This window comes from Sus scrofa, chromosome 10 (assembly GCF_000003025.6).
Source record: "Sus scrofa isolate TJ Tabasco breed Duroc chromosome 10, Sscrofa11.1, whole genome shotgun sequence".
NCBI classification, from domain to species: domain Eukaryota; kingdom Metazoa; phylum Chordata; class Mammalia; order Artiodactyla; family Suidae; genus Sus; species Sus scrofa.
Window position 1 is genome coordinate 65455716 of NC_010452.4, and position 20377 is coordinate 65476092.

The following is a 20377-nucleotide window of genomic DNA, read 5'->3' on the forward strand; positions in this document are numbered from 1 at the left end:
GCCTTACAACAAATACTAAAGAAACTTCTCTAGGCAGAAAAGAACAAGAGAAGAAGGAAAGAAAAAAGAGCAGCAAAAATAAATACAAAGCAATTAATAAAATGGCAATAAGAACGTACATATCAATAATTACCTTAAATGTTAATGGACTAAATGCCCCAACCAGAAAGACATAGACTGACTGGCTGAATGGATACAAAAACAAGACCCATATATATGCTGTCTTCAAGAGACCCACTTCACTTCTAGGGACACCTACACATTGAAAGTGAGAGGATGCAACATGATTCTAATTTTGAAAAGCAAACTAGCAAATATCCTTTGAGGCTGTGTGTCAATAACCCTAAGAGCCAAGGGTAGAGGGTATGTACAGTGCTCGTGACGTGGGTCAGAGTGGAAGTTGGGGGAGGAAGAACTTACACAGGGAGAAGAGAGGAAAGGGAGAGGAAACCACCACAAAAAGACGGTGCTGAAGGTAAAAAAGCACGTGCGGGGCCACACTTCCAGAGTATATGAAACTGTATACACATGTGGGCATATGTATGACGAAATTTAACAGATTTTTTAAATTCTACTGCTTTCTTTAAAATATTTTCAAATTTTGCTTTTCACATTTTCTGTTCAATCCATCTAGGACTTATTAACCCCATGTTGAGAGTGTGCTTCCTTCACAATGCCTAGGAGACAGTAAGGCCATTATACACGGGAGTTGGCTTCTGGGGTCTCCGTTTTATTCCATTGGTCTACTGAGCCATACCTGCACCCTTTTTATGCCGTGTAATTTCTGTACTTTTGGAGTAAGTCATATTCTCCCTGTGTGTACTCTACTTTTGCTGTTGTGTGTCTTCTACTTCCTTGTAAGAATTGTAGAATGAGATGTATTATACTCTAGTGAGGTTTCTATCAGAACTGCATTGAATGTATGAATTAATTTGGAGAGAATGGACATTTTTTATGCTCTTGAGCCTTTCCTTGCAGGAAATGGTAGAGCTGTTCATTTAATTAGGTGTTTAATGTTACTAGTGCTTTCCGATTTTTCCCATAAAAGTCTCACAGAGCTTTTCATAGATTTATTCCTAGTTAAATTTTTTTATGTCAATAAAAGCATCTTTAAAAATTGTATTTAATTATTTACTACTAATATATATACATTCTGTCGATTTTTTTAGAATAATTTTTATAGCCTTGCTCAAACTCTTAGTTTAATAGCTGCTCTTGATACCCTCTTGTATATTCTATGGAGACAGTGAAATCATGCTGTCTCTTCCTTTCTAATCTGTGTATCTTGGTCTTCCTGCTTTACTGGGTTGGCTCGGAGCACTGGTACAATGCTGAACGAACACGATGACAGCATGCTTTTTTCTCAATTTAAAGGGAATGTCTCTAACATTTTATCATTACCTATACTGTCTGTGGTAGGTCTCAGGATATGGAAGTTCTGTTCTATCCCTGGTTTGCCAAGAATCTTGCCAGGCTGCTGATTTTACTTTTTCTACTCTTACTTCTCCTATTTTTTTTTTTTTTTTTGGTTTACTCTATTGTTTTTTTCTCACCTGAATTAGATGCTTAATTTTTGTTCTTTTTCTTTCCTAACCTAGGTATTTAGAGTTATAAATCCCCTTCTTAGTATTCTTTAATTACATTCCAAAAGTTTTTTTTTTTTTCCTTTTTGGCCACCCCATAGCAATGCAGGATCCTTTAACCAAGGGTACCAGGCTGGGGATTGAACCTGTGTCCTGATGTTGCAGAGACAACACTGACCCTGTCGTGGTGCCACGGCAGGAACTCCCAAAGGTTTTAATACATGAACCATGAGATGTTTCTTTTGCTATAGAAACCTCTACAAAAGTGTTTTCCCAAGTTAGATCCGTTTATCCCAGAGGATATGCAAAATATCTTCCCTGGAATACAGGAGGAAAATGTTAGAGCTTCACTTTTATGCATTTCTTAATCCCTAAAATAAACTTTACTAAAATTTAATATACAGATGATAAGCTCATCATCACTCACATTTTTAAATGAGTGAAAGACAATGACAATCTAATCAGGTCCAATTTGGAAGCCAGCCCCCAACTGTGAAATTATTTTGGTTAGTTGAAATATACATTTGTGGCTACACCAGTAACCTCACCCTAGGTGAATATTGTTCTTTGAGATACGAACAGTGTATCTTTGGTAGATACCTAAAAATTAAAATAAACGCATCAGGGGTACTGCTCCAAATATTTTCGCTGGGAGTTCCCCCAGTGGCACATGGGATCGACAGGGTTTCTGCAGCAGCAGGAATGCAGGTTTGATCCCCGGCCCTGGCACAGTGGGTTAAGTGGTGCAGGTCACAGCTCCGGTTAGAATTTGATCCCTGGCCCAGAAACTCCGTATGCCTCAGGGTGGCCAAAAAAGGAAAAAAAATATTTGTTTTTTTTTTTTTTGCTGGTAGGCTTGCAAAATCATATTTAGAGACACTTCTCTGATAAAGTTTTTCTGTTTAAATTTAGGTTCTTCAACTAGTAAGGGAAAGGGATAAAGGTGAAAGACATCTCAAAGGAAAATGTGGAACTGCATTAAAATCAGGAGACTGTGCTAGGAATACTTTACTGAGGAATTAATGTATGCAAATGTTAAGGGTACAGAAATCTCAAACAGGAATCCCAGACACAGAAATTAAATACAACAGAATAGAATACAAATGAAATATGCATTGCTGAACCCATCGCACATCATCAACACGTGCACACAAGTTTGGCCAACCAGCAGAATCATTTTTGCTATTTCCTCCAAATAAGAAAAGCATAAGAATTATGCTCTATTTGTACATACTTTATTTATAGGAGTATCAGGAAGTAATAAGTTTTAATTACCAAAACCCTCCAATTTTCTGGTGTCACTTTGCACAAGATTAGATGCCTCTGTAAAGTCTCATTCTGAAAATAATGAAGCAGACTTCTATATTAAGATGATTTATAGCAGAAATCATTCATTCATTATATATATTATCTACCATCAGTTTTATGTTTTTCAACCAAGAAAAAAATTGTTAGAGTATGTGCATCAAAATAGCTTCACATTTCATAATATATTCTCTTAATTTTAACACTGGTAGGAATAAGAGAAAGAACTGCATAAAGATAAACAGATCTGATACTTTTCAAAATACATTTTAAATGTAACTGAAATAAAAACTCTTTCAGTTTGTTGGCAGAAAAAAATTATATCAGGTTGCCAAAGATGGTGACAGATCTCTACTTCAAGACTTTCAGACAACTGAGCTATTCACCAGCCTGAAAGACAACCCAGGAATTCTACCTAATGTCTTGAAATAAAAACCCAGGTCTCTACTCACCAAAGTTAAGTCCCAATGGGGGCCAGGTGTTAAAAATGTGAAGGAGCTACCTCTCCGAAGGGAGTATCTGTTAACAGAAAATTCAAACAATAAATACAGCGAGAGTAACTTCAGTAAAATAAAGCACTAGGCAGATAAAAAGCTATCTTTTTTCATAGTTTCAAAGCTGCTCAAAGTAGCCTTAGCAGTCATTCAGTTGTAGAAATAAGAGGGAGGTGTACATAACACACACACAAAACACCAAACAGGGTATAAGTTCTAGTCATTTTAAGAAACTTTACAAAAGTGGAGAATTCAGCAATCTTTTTTTTGGGGGGGGGGCTGTGCCCACGGCAAGCAGAAATTCCCAGGCCAGGGACTGAACCATGCCACGAATGTAACCAGAGCCATAGCAGTTGACACCACCAGATCCTTAACCTGAAGAGCCACTAGGGACCTCCAAAACTTTACAAAAGTAAAAGAGCCTTAACAAAATCAGTGAATAAATTAAAATATTAAAAAAAATAATTCACCAGAGTTCATTTTAGAAACATATACACAGCTCAATAATATGAAATATATTTATTAATATATTGCACTAATAGCTTAAAAAACAGTAAACGATGCGAAAAGTACTTGATAAAATTTAGCATTCATGCTTAAATTTTTTTTTTTTTTGGTCTTTTTAGGGCCACACCTATGACATATGGAGGTTCCCAGGCTACAGGTCAAATCAGAATTGTAGCTGCTAACCTACACCACAGCCACAGCAATGCAGAACCTGAGCCTCGCCTGCAACCTACACCACAGCTCATGGCAATGCCAGATCCTTAAGCCACTGAGCGAGGCCAGGGATGGAACCTGAATCCTCATGGATGCTAGTCAGATTTGTTTCCGCTGAGCCACGATGGGAACTCCTCATGCCTAATATTTTAAAAGCAAGAATAAAAGAATACTTAGATAATTAACAAAACCCAAATGCATTTATTTTCTATTTCATGTTTAAATCTCTTCCATGTACTGATTTTTTAAAAAATTATGGTTTAATAAACCAAAATGAAAAGCTTTGAATAACTATATCTGAGGCGGAGGTTTCAATGAAGATTGAAATTTGACTAGGATTTTGTTCTTTACTACTAAAATGACACATTTTTCTTCTGTGTCATCTTGCCATTCAATGTAAAGAAACAAAGCAAGAGAATCCTATAAACACGTCTTATAAATCTGCTTATAAGCATGTCTTCACCTTTATAAAACATAAACATCTATGTTTAAAAAACACGTAGGAAAATCACAAAACATAGCACAGGAAGTAAAGCTTTAAACTACACTTGTGAGAAGAACAAAGGCTGCTTATTCAGAGCCGGCAAGAGCAAGGCAGCTGCTCACCATCACCTGTGGCCAGGCAGCCCCAAAGGCAGGCTGAGGAATGGAGAAGAGGGAGGGCTGCAGGTGTGCCCAGACAGGAGGCTGCTGGCAGGGGGAAGCTGCAGGCAGGCTAACCAGCACCGCGGCATCCTACGGTATTTATTTGCTCTATCTGGTTTTAAGTTGGAAGCAGGGACAAAATTTAGGGAAGGTGATAGTTACGGATCAAGTCCTGGCCATTTGGGGCCAATTATTACAGAAGTTATTGCTTGGTTTCCTGGGTTATCAGGCCATTGTCCTTTGTATATTCTGTCTCTCACCCTTGACCCTCAAGGTCACTATAAGTTACAAAACACCAGAGACGACAGTTATTTCTACAAAAATTTACAAACTTAAACACAAGTTTTCTAAACTAAATATAAAGCAGACATTTACTTACTTTTTGACAAGGAACACAAGGGAAAACAGCTGTAAGAAGAGAAAGGCTAGCAAAAGAGCGTCACAAAAGAATGAACGGTTAAGTAATATTAAAGCTGAATCAAAGAGAGACCACAATGAGCAAAGCATAGAAGAGCCAGGAAGGTTCTGTGGGCAAGGGAATAGTACATGTTAAGGGGTAGTGCAATGAATTATATTCAGGAAACTGCAAGTAGTTGCTATGTTTGAGTATAACAAGAAATAAAGAAGGGCTGGGTCATGATAAAAGGCCTGACACACAACCCTTAGAGAGGATGGACTTGATCCTGAATATGTATGGCAGCGTCCGCAACTGCATTCTAAGTAACAAGAAGGATGGCCTGGAACAGGCAAGACTGGTCGGGAAGACCCGTGAAGAGGCAGCTCCAACACTGCTCACAGCAGATGGTCAGGGACGGAGGGACACAGCAAGGTTAGAGAGGAGCAGCAGAGCAGGAGGGCCCGCCCGCACAAAACGGTAGGCAGGAGGAGCTTCCTCTTCTTCCCCACGCCTGCTCAGGAACTGTTACGCTTCCTGGCATGGAGAAAGAGGATGCCACTAATAATAACTAGAAACAGACGCAGAAAGATCTTAAGCTATTTAAAGCAAACATTTCCTAAATAATTATTTGGAGCTCAAAAATTTATTTGAGAGTTCCCGTCGTGGCGCAGTGGTTAACGAATCCGACTAGGAACCATGAGGTTGCGGGTTCGGTCCCTGGCCTTGCTCAGTGGGTTAAAGATCTGGTGTTGCCGTGAGCTGTGGTGTAGGTTGCAGACGCGGCTCGGATCCTGTGTGGCTGTAGCTGTGGCGTAGGCTGGTGGCTACAGCTCCGGTTAGACCCCTAGCCTGGGAAACTCCATATGCGCAGGAGCGGACCAAGAAATGACAAAAAGACAAAAAAAAAAAAAAAAAAAAAAAATTTATTTGAGGGCCTCTGTAGTGGAGCAAAATAACTTAAAGAACTGATGATTTTTCTTGCTACTGCAGAAAAGTCAAGAAAGAATGAAGAAAATAGCATAATTTTTGATAAAACACGAAGACATCTGAAATAAATTATAATTCATATGACCAAAGAATACATATCATATTATAGTATACATACAATATTAAAAGAAAATGCCAAAAAAATTACAGGGAAAACAGGACCTTCATACCTTATGAGTCCACAGGTCACACTTTAAAAACACTGCTTACATACTACATAGTTCAAAGAGCCATCGGTGGGGACTGGGTTGAGAAGTAGTAATTATAATTTCTCAGAAGATTATTTTTTAATCTAATACCAATATTCGTCACAAAGTAGTCATCACAATGGCACTTAAAACAGTCAAAAACCATTTCCTTTCAGGTGTAAGACAAACATTGCGGAGAACACAAAACCAGAGCTACTCATTTCTTGATTCCCTAGAACTGTCCGTATTGACTTTGGAATGAATTAGATGTTTAAAAGCTGGAAAGAATTAGCTCGTAGGAATTTTAAACAGGTTAACAAAGTATTTCCAATTGGATGGCAAGATTCTTTTTAGCTCTAGCTGTAATCGGCTTTACAGTAATGCTATTTTTTCCCATTTCAATAACAAGTACTTATTTATCTTGAATACCCATGGAAAACAGGAACCCAAAAAAACAAATTGTACCCAGAAAGCATGTGAGTCAGTGCCAACTTTCAAAAATCTTGGAAAGACATATAGTCATTTTTTAACAGGGGTCAGACTCAAAATGTAAGAGCTATTTTAAATCCTTGTGGGAAAAAATTTTGACTTCAGAAAACATTAAAAGTAGCCTTTCTAGAAGATACCCAGTACAGTCCATTTACATGGGAGTTCAAAGCTGAAATAAGAAGTGATGGTCCCTCATCTTCTCAAGAATTTTTCTCCAGTCTTTTTTTTCATATACCCAAATAGTTACAGAATTTAAGGCATAAAATAAGCTGGTACTTGAAGGAGCTGGCTTGGTGTATTAAACTGAGTTTCCTATTAACCCCATGTGATTATTCCTTGGCCTCTAACATACTTCCTTTTGCATCATCTGGTGTGTTTTTGAATTCCATAGATTATTGCTACACTAAACTACATCTAGTCTAAACAAAGCATAGTTAACAATGGTAAAGTTGATGTTCAAAAGGAAACTGATCCTGTTAATTCATTCTTAAGCCAAGTTATATTTTCAGAGCTTATGACTTAGGTCACTGCCCTCCTCTACCACACAGGTAATTAGAGCTGAACTGGAATTATAAACGGTAGAAAAACAGCTCAATAACATTTTCATAAGGTGTATCAGACAATGGAAGTGACATGACTCTTCTAATTAAAAAGGAAAATAAACTAGAAAAATGATACTGGCTTATCAAAAGATACTCAGCGCTTTACAATGAAAACAACCAAAATTTTTAAGCAAGCAAAATAGAAGGACTAATGACAGGAGTATAGCAGAGCAGGTCACTGCCACTAGCAAGAAAGAAGACTCGAGGCATAGGGACACTTGAAATATGACAAAGTATAACTGAAAATTTTGGGGGATGCCTCAGACTGTTAACAAGAATTACTTCCTACGTGAAAACAAGAAAAGGCAGTAGTATTGAAATGTAGCTGTTGGGTGCAATTCAAAGACATTTCTTTATTTTTTATTTTTATTTTTGTCTTTTTGCCATTTCTCGGGCCGCTCCTGCGGCACATGGAGGTTCCCAGGCTAGGGGTCTAATGGGAGCTGTAGCTGCCAGCCTACTCCAGAGCCACAGCAATGCAGGATCCGAGCCGCGTCTGCGACCTACACCACAGCACACGATCGTTAACCCACTGAGCAAGGGCAGGGATGGAACCTGCAACCTCCTGGCTCCTAGTCAGATTCATTAACCACTGCGCCACGACGGGAACTCCAAAGATATTTCTTAGCCTAATTACAAACTATTATACATAACTCACAAGCAACTAAAATTGAAAATGTTAATCTGTAAATGCCAAGGGTGCCATGACGGTAGGAAGAATGATGCCAATGATTCTTTATGGTCAACACTTGTTTCTATTTGGGGTCTGAACTACTCAGGTTCTTGACTGCTTTGCATATCAGGCAAAAACAATGATAATTATTAGAGAAACGAATAACTTGGGTGTAATATCTGATGTAGTAGACATCACCTATTGTTTTTTTTAATTACACTATAGTTAATATACAACATTGTGCCAGTTTCTGATGTGCAGCAAAATGACCCAGTCATACATATACATAGATTCCTTTTCTGATATTATCTTCCATCACGTCCTATCCCAAGTGACTGGATATAGCTCCCTGTGCTGTACAGCAGGACCTCACTGGCCATCCCTTCTAAATGGAACAGTTTGCATCTACTAACCCCAACCCCAGTCCATCCCTCTCCCTCCCCCTCCCCCTTGCCAACCACAAGTCTGTTCTGTGTGCCCTTGAGTCTGTTTCTGTTCTGTCGATAGGTTCATTTGTGCCATATTTTAGATTCCACATGTAAGTGACACCATATGGTATTTAGCTTTCTCTCTGACTGACTTCCCTTAGTATGAGAGTCTGTAGTTGCATCCATGGTGTCTGCCTGTGGTTCTGACTGCCGAGCATCTCTGCCACTAAGGACCTGTCCCGTCCCCCGCCACCCCCCCGGAGAGTCTGGTGGAGCTGGTAATCATGGAGACTATCTCCTCTATCAAACTGGAGTTTCCTCACCTGTATCTGAGAGACCCAAATAGCAGACGCCTCTTGGAACATCTCTAGTCTAGAACACAGGGAGCATCTAGAAGCCAGTGTGCAAACACGCATTCCAGACATCACAACATCCTACACTGACACTCAGACGATCATTTGGCACCTTTACGTTATGCATTTCCAATAGACTTGCCAGGACGCCTTGCCCACAGCATCAAATTCTGGAGAGAGGTACAGGGATACCATCAGCAGCAAGTAACAGTGAAGGAAGGGAACAATATCTAAAAGCATACATCATGAAAAGTCTACTAACATTTGGGAGTTCCTGTCATGGCACAGTGGTTAACGAATCTGACTAGGAACCATGAGGTTGCGGGTTCGATCCCTGGCCTTGCTCAGTGGGTTACGGATCGGCGTTGCCGTGAGCTGTGGTGTAGGTCGCAGGCGAGGCTTGGATCCCATGTTGCTGTGGTGTAGGCTGGCGGCTACAGCTCCGATTGGACCCCTAGCCTGGGAACCTCCATATGCCTCAAGAGTGGCCCAAGAAATGGCAAAAAAAAAAAAAAAAAAGAAAAAAAGACACCCCCCCCCCAAAAAAAACTACTAACCTTTGGAAAACAGTCTGGCAATTCCTTAAAAAAGTTAAACACAGGCTTACCCTATGACCCAGCAATGCCAGTTCTAGGAATCCACCCATGAGAAATGAAAACGTGTTCACACACAGACTTGTGTGTAACGTATGTCAATGCTCCCAGCAGCATTACCCATGACAGCCAAACTGGAAACAGTTCAAATCTCCAACAACTGGTAAATAGAAGAAAATGTGGAATATTCATTTCATACAATGGAATATTATCTAGCAATAAAATGGAATGAAATAGGGAGTTCCCCGGTGGCCTAGCGATTAAGGATTTGGTGTTGTCACTGCTATGGTTAGGGTTCAGCCCCTGGCCCAGGAACTTCCACATGCCAAGGGTATAGCCAAATAAATAAATAAATAAATAATAGCCATTGTTTACCCATCTTAATTTAAAAATGTTTAAAAAAACCAGAATGAAATATTGATGCATGCCATAATATGGATTAACTTCAAAACATGCAGAGCCAAAAGATTACATATTACATGATTCTATTTATATGAGATGTCCAGAAATAGAAATTTTTAGACATGGAAAGCAGATCAGTGGCTGCCTAGGCCGGGGGTTGGGGCAAGGAGTGAATGCAAACAAACTTGAGAGGATATTGGGGTATAAATGTTCTGACAGTGGATTGTGTCATAAACTTACTAATAATCACTGAATCATATAATGGGTAAATGTTATGACATGCAAATTATATCTCAATTAAAATGGTTAAAAAGTGCAGTCTCCCCCTTTTTTTTTTTGGCTGCAGTATGCACTGGCTTGCTGTGGGTCTCAGTTCCCAGACCAGAGACTGAGCCAGGGCTGCAGAGGAGAAAGTGTCGAATATTAACCACTAGACTACCAGGCAACTCCAAAAGTGCAGTCATTTTGGTGTGGGAGCAGAGAACCTTAGGAGTTAATGGGTGCATTCTTTTATTTTCAGCAACTGTTAATATAAACAGTGATAATAATGACAATCCTGGGTTATCAAGGCTTGATCTGTGTTTATGTGCACTTAGTTTAAAAAATGTTTTGAATAACAGTCCACCCCAAAGTTAAATTCCCTTAAAGGGAACCAAATGATCTCTTGTGGGATTTTTAATTTGGTATCCATAGGTGGACTGCAGAGGCTCACAAATCTGAAATTTTATGAGCACTTTTGGGGGGGAATCGTTTTCCCGTGATTTTTTGACAAGGCATGCAAGACCCCTGGTGATGCAGCTCTTCCTTCTTCATTCTGTATAACCTCTCAGCACTTCCTCCTCTCTCTCCCTCTCAGTCCTCTCCCTCCACAGTGAGCCATCCGTGAACTAGGAACTCACTGTGCTCACTTGCATAAGGAAGGCCTTTTGAACATACTGCCCTGTCCTGACAGCACCTATTTCTATCCCTCTCTACAGGGCTCCTCCAAGACTCAGGGATTACAACAGGGGATCATTTCCTGTTTTCTCCAGGCAGGAGAGGGGTTCCTTTTATTTGCCTCTATGGCATCCTGTGTATAACCACTATGATAACTGGTACCATACACTATAATAATTACTGACTTTCTTCCCTATACCATTATAAGCTCCTGCAGAGTAAGGGCAGTATTTTCCGTCTCCATATTCCTAGTGTCTGACACATATTTCCTGAATAAATCATACCTCGTCCTCTTCTCAACCAGCTCCAAACATTCTAAATTCATTATTTAACTGTCTGATGGAAACTAAGATCAACTTGCTCCTCTCCAGCTGCAATGGTCTTTCATTCCTTACTGAACCGAAGTCTCCAGTCTCCCTCATCGTAACATTCCACATAGTTCACCATGTCCTTTCTTTCTTTCTTTTTTTGTCTTTTTGCCTTTTCTAGGGCTGCTTCCTGCGGCATATGGAGGTTCCCAGGCTAGGGGTCTAATCAGAGCTGTAGCTGCCGGCCTACGCCACAGCCATAGCAATGCAGGATCCAAGCCGCGTCTGCGACCTACACCACAGCCAGATCCTCAACCCACTGAGCAAGTCCAGGGATCAAACCTGCAACCTCATGGTTCCTAGTCGGATTCGTTAACCACTGCGCCACGACGGAACTCCCACCATGTCTTTTCTTGACTTATAAATATAAGACAAGACACCATAAAACTCCTAGAAGAGAAGCCATAAAAATGGGATAAAGTATAGAATAAATTTCCTATTTGTCTCAGCATATTTTCCATTCCACTTCTCCAGTGGGAGTAACTTAATCTGTTTCTTAAGATCCATGATATAATAATCTGTGTGAATGCAATTGTGTTTAAATGTATGCATTTTAATCTATAAAAAATAAAAATAAAATTTCACACACACACACAAAAAACTCCTGGAAGAGAACATATGCAAAACATTCTCTGACATAAACCTTATGAATATTTTCTCAGGTCAGTCTCCCAAAGCAACAGAGAACAAAAATAAACCAATGGGACTAATCAAACTGACAAGCTTTTGCACAGCAAAGGAAACCAAAAAGACCACTTACAGAATGGGAGAAAATAGTTTCAAATGATGCAACTGACAAGGGCTTAATCTCTAGAATATATAAACAACTTATACAACTCAACAGCAAAAAAGCCAACCACCCAATGGAAAAATGGGCAAAAAACATGAATAGACATTTCTCCGAGGAAGATATACAGATGGTCAACAAGCACATGAAAAAAGCTCAACATCCCTGATTATTGGAGAAATGCAAATCAAAACTACCACGAGATACCACCTCACACCAGTCAGAATGGCCATCATTCATAAGTCCACAAACAGCAAGTGTGGGAAGGGGTGTAGAGAAAAGAGAACCTCCTGCACTGTTGGTGGGAATGTAAGCTGGTACAACCACTATGGAGAACAGTATGGAGGTGCCTTAGAAATCTATATATAGAACTACCACATGACCTAGCAGTCCCACTCTTGGGCATATATCTGGGCAAAACTTTCCTTAAAAAAGACACATGCACCTGCATGTTCACTGCAGCACTATTCACAACAGCCAAGACATGGAAACAACTCAAATGTCCATCGACAGATGATTGGATTAGGAAGATGTGGTATATATACACAATGGAATACTACTCAGCCATAAAAAATGACATAATGCCATTTGCAGCAACATGGATTGAACTAGAGACTCATCCAGAGTGAAGTAAGTCAGAAAGAGAAAGACAAATACCACATGATATCACTTCTATCTGGAATCTAATACACAGTACAAATGAACCTTTCCACAGAAAAGAAAATCATGGTCTTGGAGAATAGACTTGCAGTTGCAAAGGGGGCGGGGGAGGGAGTGGGAGGGATCGGGAGCTTGGGGCTAATGGATGCAAACTATTGCTCTTGCAATGGATTTACAATGAGGTCCTGCTGTGTAGCACTAGGAACTATGTCTAGATGCTTATATCGCAACATGACAATGGGAGAAAAAAGTATGTATACATGTACGTGTAACTTGGTCCCCATGCTGTACAGTGGAAAAAAAATTAAAAAAAAAATTCTTTCTTCAGTTTGCCTCCTGGACACTGATCTCACTTGGTTCTTTCTTGCTTCACCAGCTGCTCCTAAGCATCCTCATTACCCTGACCTAGATGGGAGGGCTGGGGGGGCCTCAGGGTTTGATCCCCAAGCTCTTCTTCATTTAGACTCACTACCTAGATGACTTCCCAGTGCTATGACTTCAATCTATTTGCTGCTAACCCGAGTTATCCCTGGTGACACAGATGTGTTCACTTTATGAAATTTCACCAAGCAAAATACGATGCATGCACTCTTTCATTTGACCGTTATGCTTCAATAAAAGTTTTTTTAAAAAGAGAAAAAAGAAAAAAAGAAAAAGGAAAAAAAAATGTGATGAATTCCTTAGCAGTATCTCAGAATATATCCCAAAGCAAACTTCCCCCCCTGGTCTTTCCTTTCAGGGAACATGGAAACCCAACCTTCTGGTGCTCAGACCAAAAACCGTGGACTCATTCTTCATTCCTCTATTTCTCTCAACTCCATATTTAATCCATCTGCAAATCCTGTCAGCTGTATTTTCAAAACACATTCTAAAAAGAATATTTTCCACCACGTCTAGCACTCAGATGGCTCAAATGTGATAACCTGTTAACTGGTTTCCTCAATTTGTGTCCTTGCCACACATAAGCAAGGATTCTTTTGCAATATAGATCACATCATTTCCTTCTGCTTCCCCATCACGGATTCGAGGTTAAAGCCCCTTTTTGCGCGGTCTTCTCGTACTACCGGACCTGGCCCCAGTCACCCCTCGACCACATCGCCTACCTTTCTCCCCTTTATTTCACTCCACTCCAGTCATCCTGGCTTCCCTGCAGTCCTTGAACATACCAAATAGGACTCTAATTCAAAGCTTCTGCGTTTACTGCCTTTTTCTCCAAACAGTCACATGGCTTAGTTCCTTAATTTCTCCAGATTTCTGATTAAATGGCAGTACCATCAGGAGAGAGACTTTTCCTTGCGATCTTTTAAAAAAGAGCAGCATCGCTCTCTCCTTGTCTCTATCCCCCTACCAGGCCTTAGGTCTCTTCACTGTATGCCCACCTGATGTTTTAGTATTTATTTCATTACTGATTTCATCTCCAACCAGAACTTAAGCTTCGTGAGAGCAGGGACTTACTCCATCTGTTCACCAGAATCCCTGTTTCTACAATAATGCTGGCACAAGGCAGCGGCTCAAAAGCATCACTGAATGCATGCAGAATGAATTTAACACCACCTCTGCTACAGGTTTTTGAAATTCTATGTTCCTTTCTCCCTTAACCAGGCTTTCCTGATACTCCGATTTCTCAGCCTCTCTGCTCTTTTACTACTTCTTACACACAGCCTGTAATCGGTATAAAGGTTTCAGGCAAGGACTATCCTAAACTTCAAAATATAAAGCAATTATCCGGGAGTTCCCATCATGGCTCAGTGGTTAACGACTCTAAGAATCAAGAGGTTGCGGGTTTGATCCCTGGCCTCGCTCAGTGGGTTAAGGATCTGGCGTTGCCGTGAGTTGTGGTGTAGGTTGCAGACGTGGCTCAGATCTGGCGTTGCTGTAGCTGTAGCTGTAGCTCCAATTAGACCCCTAGCCTGGGAACCTCCCAACGCCTGCGGGTGCGGCCCTAGAAAAGGCAAAAAGAAAAAAAAAAAAAAAAAAAAAAAAAAAAGCAATTATCTCATGAAAACGTCTAGCTCTCCGCATGGCAACGTACAATGAGTTTATAAATGCCTTGTTATTTAGGTGTTTTCCTTTCTCTCAAAAAGGGATTGGCACATCCAGGCAGGACTGGAATGTAAATTATGTAAGGTCCTATAGTGTACCTGAAATAATAACGTGAGCGGACCGTAGGAACTTCTGAAAAGATGGAGCGGATGTGGAATTACTCTTAGAGAACCGACGAATAACAGGTAGCATTTGCTGAGAGCTCTCTGTGGCCTAACCTCACTGACGTTCCAACTCGCAGAAGTGGGTGCCAGTGTCACCCCGGACGGCTCAGGACACAACCCCAGCGATGAACGAGCAAGCCCTGCAGCCCGCCACCTCCTCTCGCAGCTCCGCCGCCGAGCTGGAGCAGCATCGCCTCCCGACGCGGCCTCGGAAGCCGCCGGCTCGCGTCCTCCCTTTGCAGACACACCGGACCCAACGGGAAATGGGTCAGCAGCTAAAAAGCCGGCGTCCGTCCTTCTGGGTCGCTTCACCCAGGAGGCTGGAGCCCTGAGCGGCGCTCTGACCACCGACGGGCAGGCCCCGGAACAGGGACTCTGGCCTCGGCAACACTCTCCGTTTAAGGCTGGCTTTTAGGCGGGAAGCCTGGTGTGTGTTAGACGTCGCCCGGCTCCAGTGACAACCCCCCCCCCCCCCCCGATCCCGCAGCTCCACGCTGGCCTTCCGGAAGCGTCCCAAAGCCAGCCCGAAACCTGCCACCTGCAGGGTGTGCGGGCGGACCTGGGGGCGGTGAAGGGAGGAGGTGGGCGGTGGTGGGGGGAGAGGACAAGGAAGGGGAAATACGAGGGGAGACCCGACGGGAAGAGGAGGGGGGAGGGGGGAGGGAGGGAAGATACAGGAGGGAGGAGGGGAGAGGGAGGGGGCGATAAGAAGTGGAGGAGGGCGGGGAGGAGGGGGAAGAGGAGGGAGGAGGACGAGGAGGGGAAATCCTGGAGGGAGGAGGGGAGGGGGACAGGGAAGGGGGCGGGACAGGGGGAGGGAGGAGGGGGAGGGGGACAGGGAAGGGGGCGGGACAGGGGGAGGGAGGAGGGGGAGGGGGACAGGGAAGGGGAGGGAGGAGGGGGACAAGGACGAGGAAGGGGAAATCCTGGAGGGAGGAGGGGGAGGGGGACAGGGAGGGGGGAGGGGGACAGGGAGGGGGAGGGAGGAGGGGGAGAAGAGGAGGGACGAGGACGAGGAAGGGGAAATCCTGGAGGGAGGTCAGTACGGGAGGGGGACGAAAAGAAGCGGAGGAGGGAGGAGAGGCGGCGGCGGGGGAAAGAGAGGAGAAGGAAGGCCGGGGAGGGGGCGGAGGAGAGGAGGGAGCGTAAGCCGCCCGGCCCTGCCCTCCCCCCGCTCGCCCCGACGCCGGGTCCCCAGGCGCCGCCGGCCCTGCGCTCACCTGCCGTCCGGCCCCGGCCCGGGGGTGTCCGCCAACAGCTCCGCGGCGCCGCCGCGCTGAGCCCCGAGGCCCGGCGGCTTCGCCTCCGCGGCCGGCTCTGCTCCTGGTTCGCCGGCTCGGACTCCATGGCGCGGGGAGGGAAGCGCGGTGGCCGGCTGCCCGGGAGGCCGGCAGGGAGCCGCACGGCGCCCGACCGCTGCGGCCCGGAGCGGGGTTCCTGTCAGGAGGGCGCCGCCGCCGCCGCCGCCATCTTCCGGGGTTTGAAAATGGCGGCCGCGCGGCGACCAGCCAATCAGGGGACGGCGCGCGGTTGCTAGGAAGTGCGGAGTCCCGCCCCCTCCCCTCGGACGGGAGGAGGATCGAAGGGGAGGGCTCTGCTGATAAATCTGCTGATAAATCCGCGTGGCCCCGGATTTAGTTCTGACGCCTCTCCTAAATCCCCAAGGCCTGGGGACTGTTCAGTGTTCATTAGGGCTTTCACCAGAGGCCAAGACAAATTGGAAGCATTTTAGATCTTTCTTAGCTTGTGGGGGAGAAGAGAGGTTGAAAGTCATCACCTAAAATGCGGCGTGTACGTGCTGAATTAATCATGGGAGATAAATCCCTATTACCAAAGGCAATGGAAATGTGTTCTCAACGCCGTTTCCAGGAAACCGGTAAAGTCTGATCCTGAGACCTGCTGTGTCCCACTGCAGAAGAGACAGCAGCTCCTCAGCAAAGGAGAGGTGAAAGTGCCTTCATCCTCTAATTCTGAGAAAGCAGCAAAGGGGGCCATGTCACATAAAGGACCCTCTCAAAAAAGGCGAATGCTAAATAGCCTATTCTTCGGTTGAAAATATTGCTTTGTATGTGTCAAGGCCTTTAAAAATAACCTTTATTGTGACACCGTGATTCCATTTCTGAGAATCTAGCATAAGGAATAAAATTACGTATACATTGATGGAGCCAGGATTTGCCACCCCCAAAAATGCTACTTTAGCCGTAGGATTATTTTGAGCGGCAGGCACCTGAAGAAACCAAGCAGGAGAGAAACCTCCCACGTGACAGCCGAGCTGCCCCTCTCCCCAGAGATAAGGGGCCCTTATCACCAGAGATAGGGGTGGGGTCAGAGGACAGAGAATTCTGTCCAGACAGACCTGGTTTAAATAACTCTTATCTTCTTTTGGTCTGCCCACGTGCTTTAGTTACTTTTCCATAATTCCCTCTCATCCTCCGACCTAGTAGTCATCACTAAAGTTTTGCTACTTCTTTGGTATTTGTTTTCCTGTGGGGGCTCCCCTGTTGGCGCTTCTGTTAATCCATCTTCTCGTGCCCAGCTGGATACTCCAAAAGGCTAGAAGTAAAGTTTTGTTTCCCCGACAACATGAAGATGTTGAGGGCACTGGTGTTCATAAGACCAGGTAGAACAAAGATGATCTAAATAAATTGTAATAGGAAAATGAGGAATTATGGTCGAGCCACTGGAAAGGATACTTTCAGCCAATGTAAGTTAACGGGGAAGTGTGTAATAGAAGAGCATATTGTAATTTCTAAAGAAAAATCTGGACCACAGTGGTATATTCAGTATATTCATTTTAGAGCTTTAGCAGAGGAAAAAGATGAAATCCAAGTATTCAAATGTCTCGAGGTGCTCAGACTTTAAGTATTGAAAATTCTCCAATTTCTCTTGTGGCTCAGCAGTAACAAACCCGACGAGCATCCATGTAGGATGAGGGTTCGATCCCCGGCCCTGGCTCAGTGGGTTAAGGATCTGTGAGCTGTGGTGTAGGTTGAAGATGCGACTGGGATCTGGTGTTGCTGTGGCTGTGGTGCAAGCCAGCAGCTGCAGCTCCAATTACACCCCTAGCCTGGGAACCTCCATATGCCACAGGTGCGGCCCTAAAAAACAAGCAAAAAAAATTTAACCTTCCTTCCTTCCTTCCTTCCTTTCTTTCTTTCTTTCTTTCTTTCTTTCTTTCTTTCTTTCTTTCTTTCTTTCTTTCTTTCTTCTTTTCTTCCTTCCTTCCTTCCTTCCTTCCTTCCTTCCTTCTTTTTTTCTCTCTCTTTCTTACTTTCCTGTATACTTTTTTAAACCCATGAGGTACTGAACTTGCACTACAATTATGGCACAAGGAAAAATGTTTTTGTGTTAAAAAGGGTAAGAACCAACTCTATTCTATCCCCACCCCCCCCTTTAAGAAAGTACTGCTTTGTAGCGGTTAGAATGAAACAGTACAAAAATGTGGTCCAGGCAGTTGGTCTCCACCTAGAGACAGCTTCCTAGGATTGAGGGGTTTAAACTGTGCAGTATGGAATCCCTCACATCAGACCTTTCTAGTCCCAGAAAGGGCAATTTCATCCTTTCAGCCTAGCACTGGAGACCTGCAGAGGTTGGAGTCTGTCCTTAGCTCTTTGACGGTATGGGAACGGAAGATTGTCCCGCGGGAACTTGTGATAATCACTTCCCGGAGGGGTAAGTAATCCAGGATGTGGATGTGGCGATTCTCGGTGGGGAGGGATTTCTTTTCGGGGACGTGGATCCTGTCATTTTAGGCAGAGCTCCCTTTGCAATTTTCAGACGCTCGGGAACTTACTCTTCTGTTCAATCACACACAAGTATGTATGGAATTCCTACTCTAAAGTGCCAGGCTCTGGGCTAGATTCTAGGAAAGCAATGAATAGAAAGCAAGCTGTAATCAGGAAAAGGCTGGGTACCATAGACGGAGGGAGCAAAGAGGAGTGGACGCTTCTGAGGGTTGACTGTTCAAGACACAGGAAAGTCTGGTGCACCGTCCTGATTTTATGAGAGATCGACTTTCTGCTGTCTGAACGCCCCGTCTTGCTCTGCCTTGGACAGCGCTGAGCACACACAAATGTTCCCTCCATCTTCCTTCCTCAGCCCTAGGCCACCTGTCCCCTCCATTAATATATTCTTCAGGACAGGGTTCGAGGAAATCAGTTATGGTTCAGTTTCCACGTGCATAAAATCAGGCTCCAGATTTCCCCCCCAGAGAAGCTATTCCCAGTATCTTAATTGGAACTAAACGATACCCACATGTCTCTCTAACCGCAGCTTTACATCCACAGACGGACAAATATGCTTTGGGAGAATTTCCTCAAAGATTATTCCCCAAGTCTCCAGCCACAGGCAATGACACCAGTCGTTACGTAGGTTGATAGTGCATATATTCCGCAACTGGTATTCTAATATAAATCACCACGTAAGTCAGGGTTCCCATTGTGGCTCAGCGGGTTAAGAACCTGACTAGTATCCATGAGGAAGCCAGTTGGATCCCTGGCCTCACTAAGTGGGTTACGGATCCGGCATTGCCACAAGTTGCAGTGCAGGTCAGAGATTTGGCTTGGATCTAGTGTTGCTGTGGCTGTGGTGTAGGCTAGTGGCTGCAGTTCCCTAGCCTGGGAACTTCCATATGCCGCAGGTGTGGCCCTAAAGAGAAAAAAAAATATGTAAGTCGATTATTCTAAAATCCATTCCCTTACATTAATCAAATAAATCAAACTTTGTAAAACTGCTTACCAAGTGATACATTTGCTGGTGTTCTTAGATTTTTTTTTTTTTTCTTGGCCGCATGTGTAAGTTCTGGGGCCAGGGATCAAACCCGAACTACAGCAGTGACCCAAACTGCTGCAGTGACAACAGTGGACACTTAACCGTTTTTTTTGTTTGTTTGTTTTTTAGGGCCATGTGTGCGGCATATGGAGGTTCCCAGGCAAGGGGTCAAATCAGAGCTGCAGCCGCTGACCTACACCACAACCACAGCAGCGCTGGATCCGAGCCCCATCTGCAATCTACACCACAGTTCACGGCAACGCCAGATCCTCAACCCACTGAGCAAGGCCAGGGATCGAACCTGCAACCTCATGGTTTCTAGTCGTGTTCCTAAGTTGATGAGCCACAACAGGAACTCCCCTTCATACATTCTTAATACGAGAGAGGGATTTTTTTCTTTGTTCTTTTTTTTTTCTTTTTGTCCTTCTAGGGCTACACCTGTGGCACATGGAGGGTCCCAGGCTAGGGGTCTAATTGGAGCTACAGCTGCTGGCCTACACCACAGCCACAGCAACACCAGATCCGAGCCCTATCTGCGACCTACACCACAGCTCACAGCATCGTCGGATCCTTAATCTGACAAGGCCAGGGATCGAACCTGCAACCTCATGGCTCCTAGTTGGATTCATTAACCACTGAGCCATAATGGGAACTCTGAGAGGGGGATTTTAAAAAATATATATATATGTTATTTTCAACCTAGGTCTGAGAAGTTGGAAGCAGACTGGGATAAACTTTAGCAAATTCATGCCCAGTGGTGCACAGACTTTATCACAGGGTGTCAGGCCCA

General features: G+C 43.6%; 1 long non-coding RNA gene across 1 annotated transcript in view; it reads right to left on the reverse strand.

Annotated features, from left to right (window-relative positions):
- Positions 1-14380, reverse strand: part of LOC110255724 — a 28416-nt gene extending 14036 nt beyond the window's left edge. The window contains exons 1-2 of the long non-coding RNA XR_002336435.1: positions 13714-14380; positions 3341-3407 (exon numbers count right to left, since the gene is read on the reverse strand). This is a non-coding gene — a long non-coding RNA (uncharacterized LOC110255724). The remainder of the gene's footprint in view (positions 1-3340; positions 3408-13713) is intronic.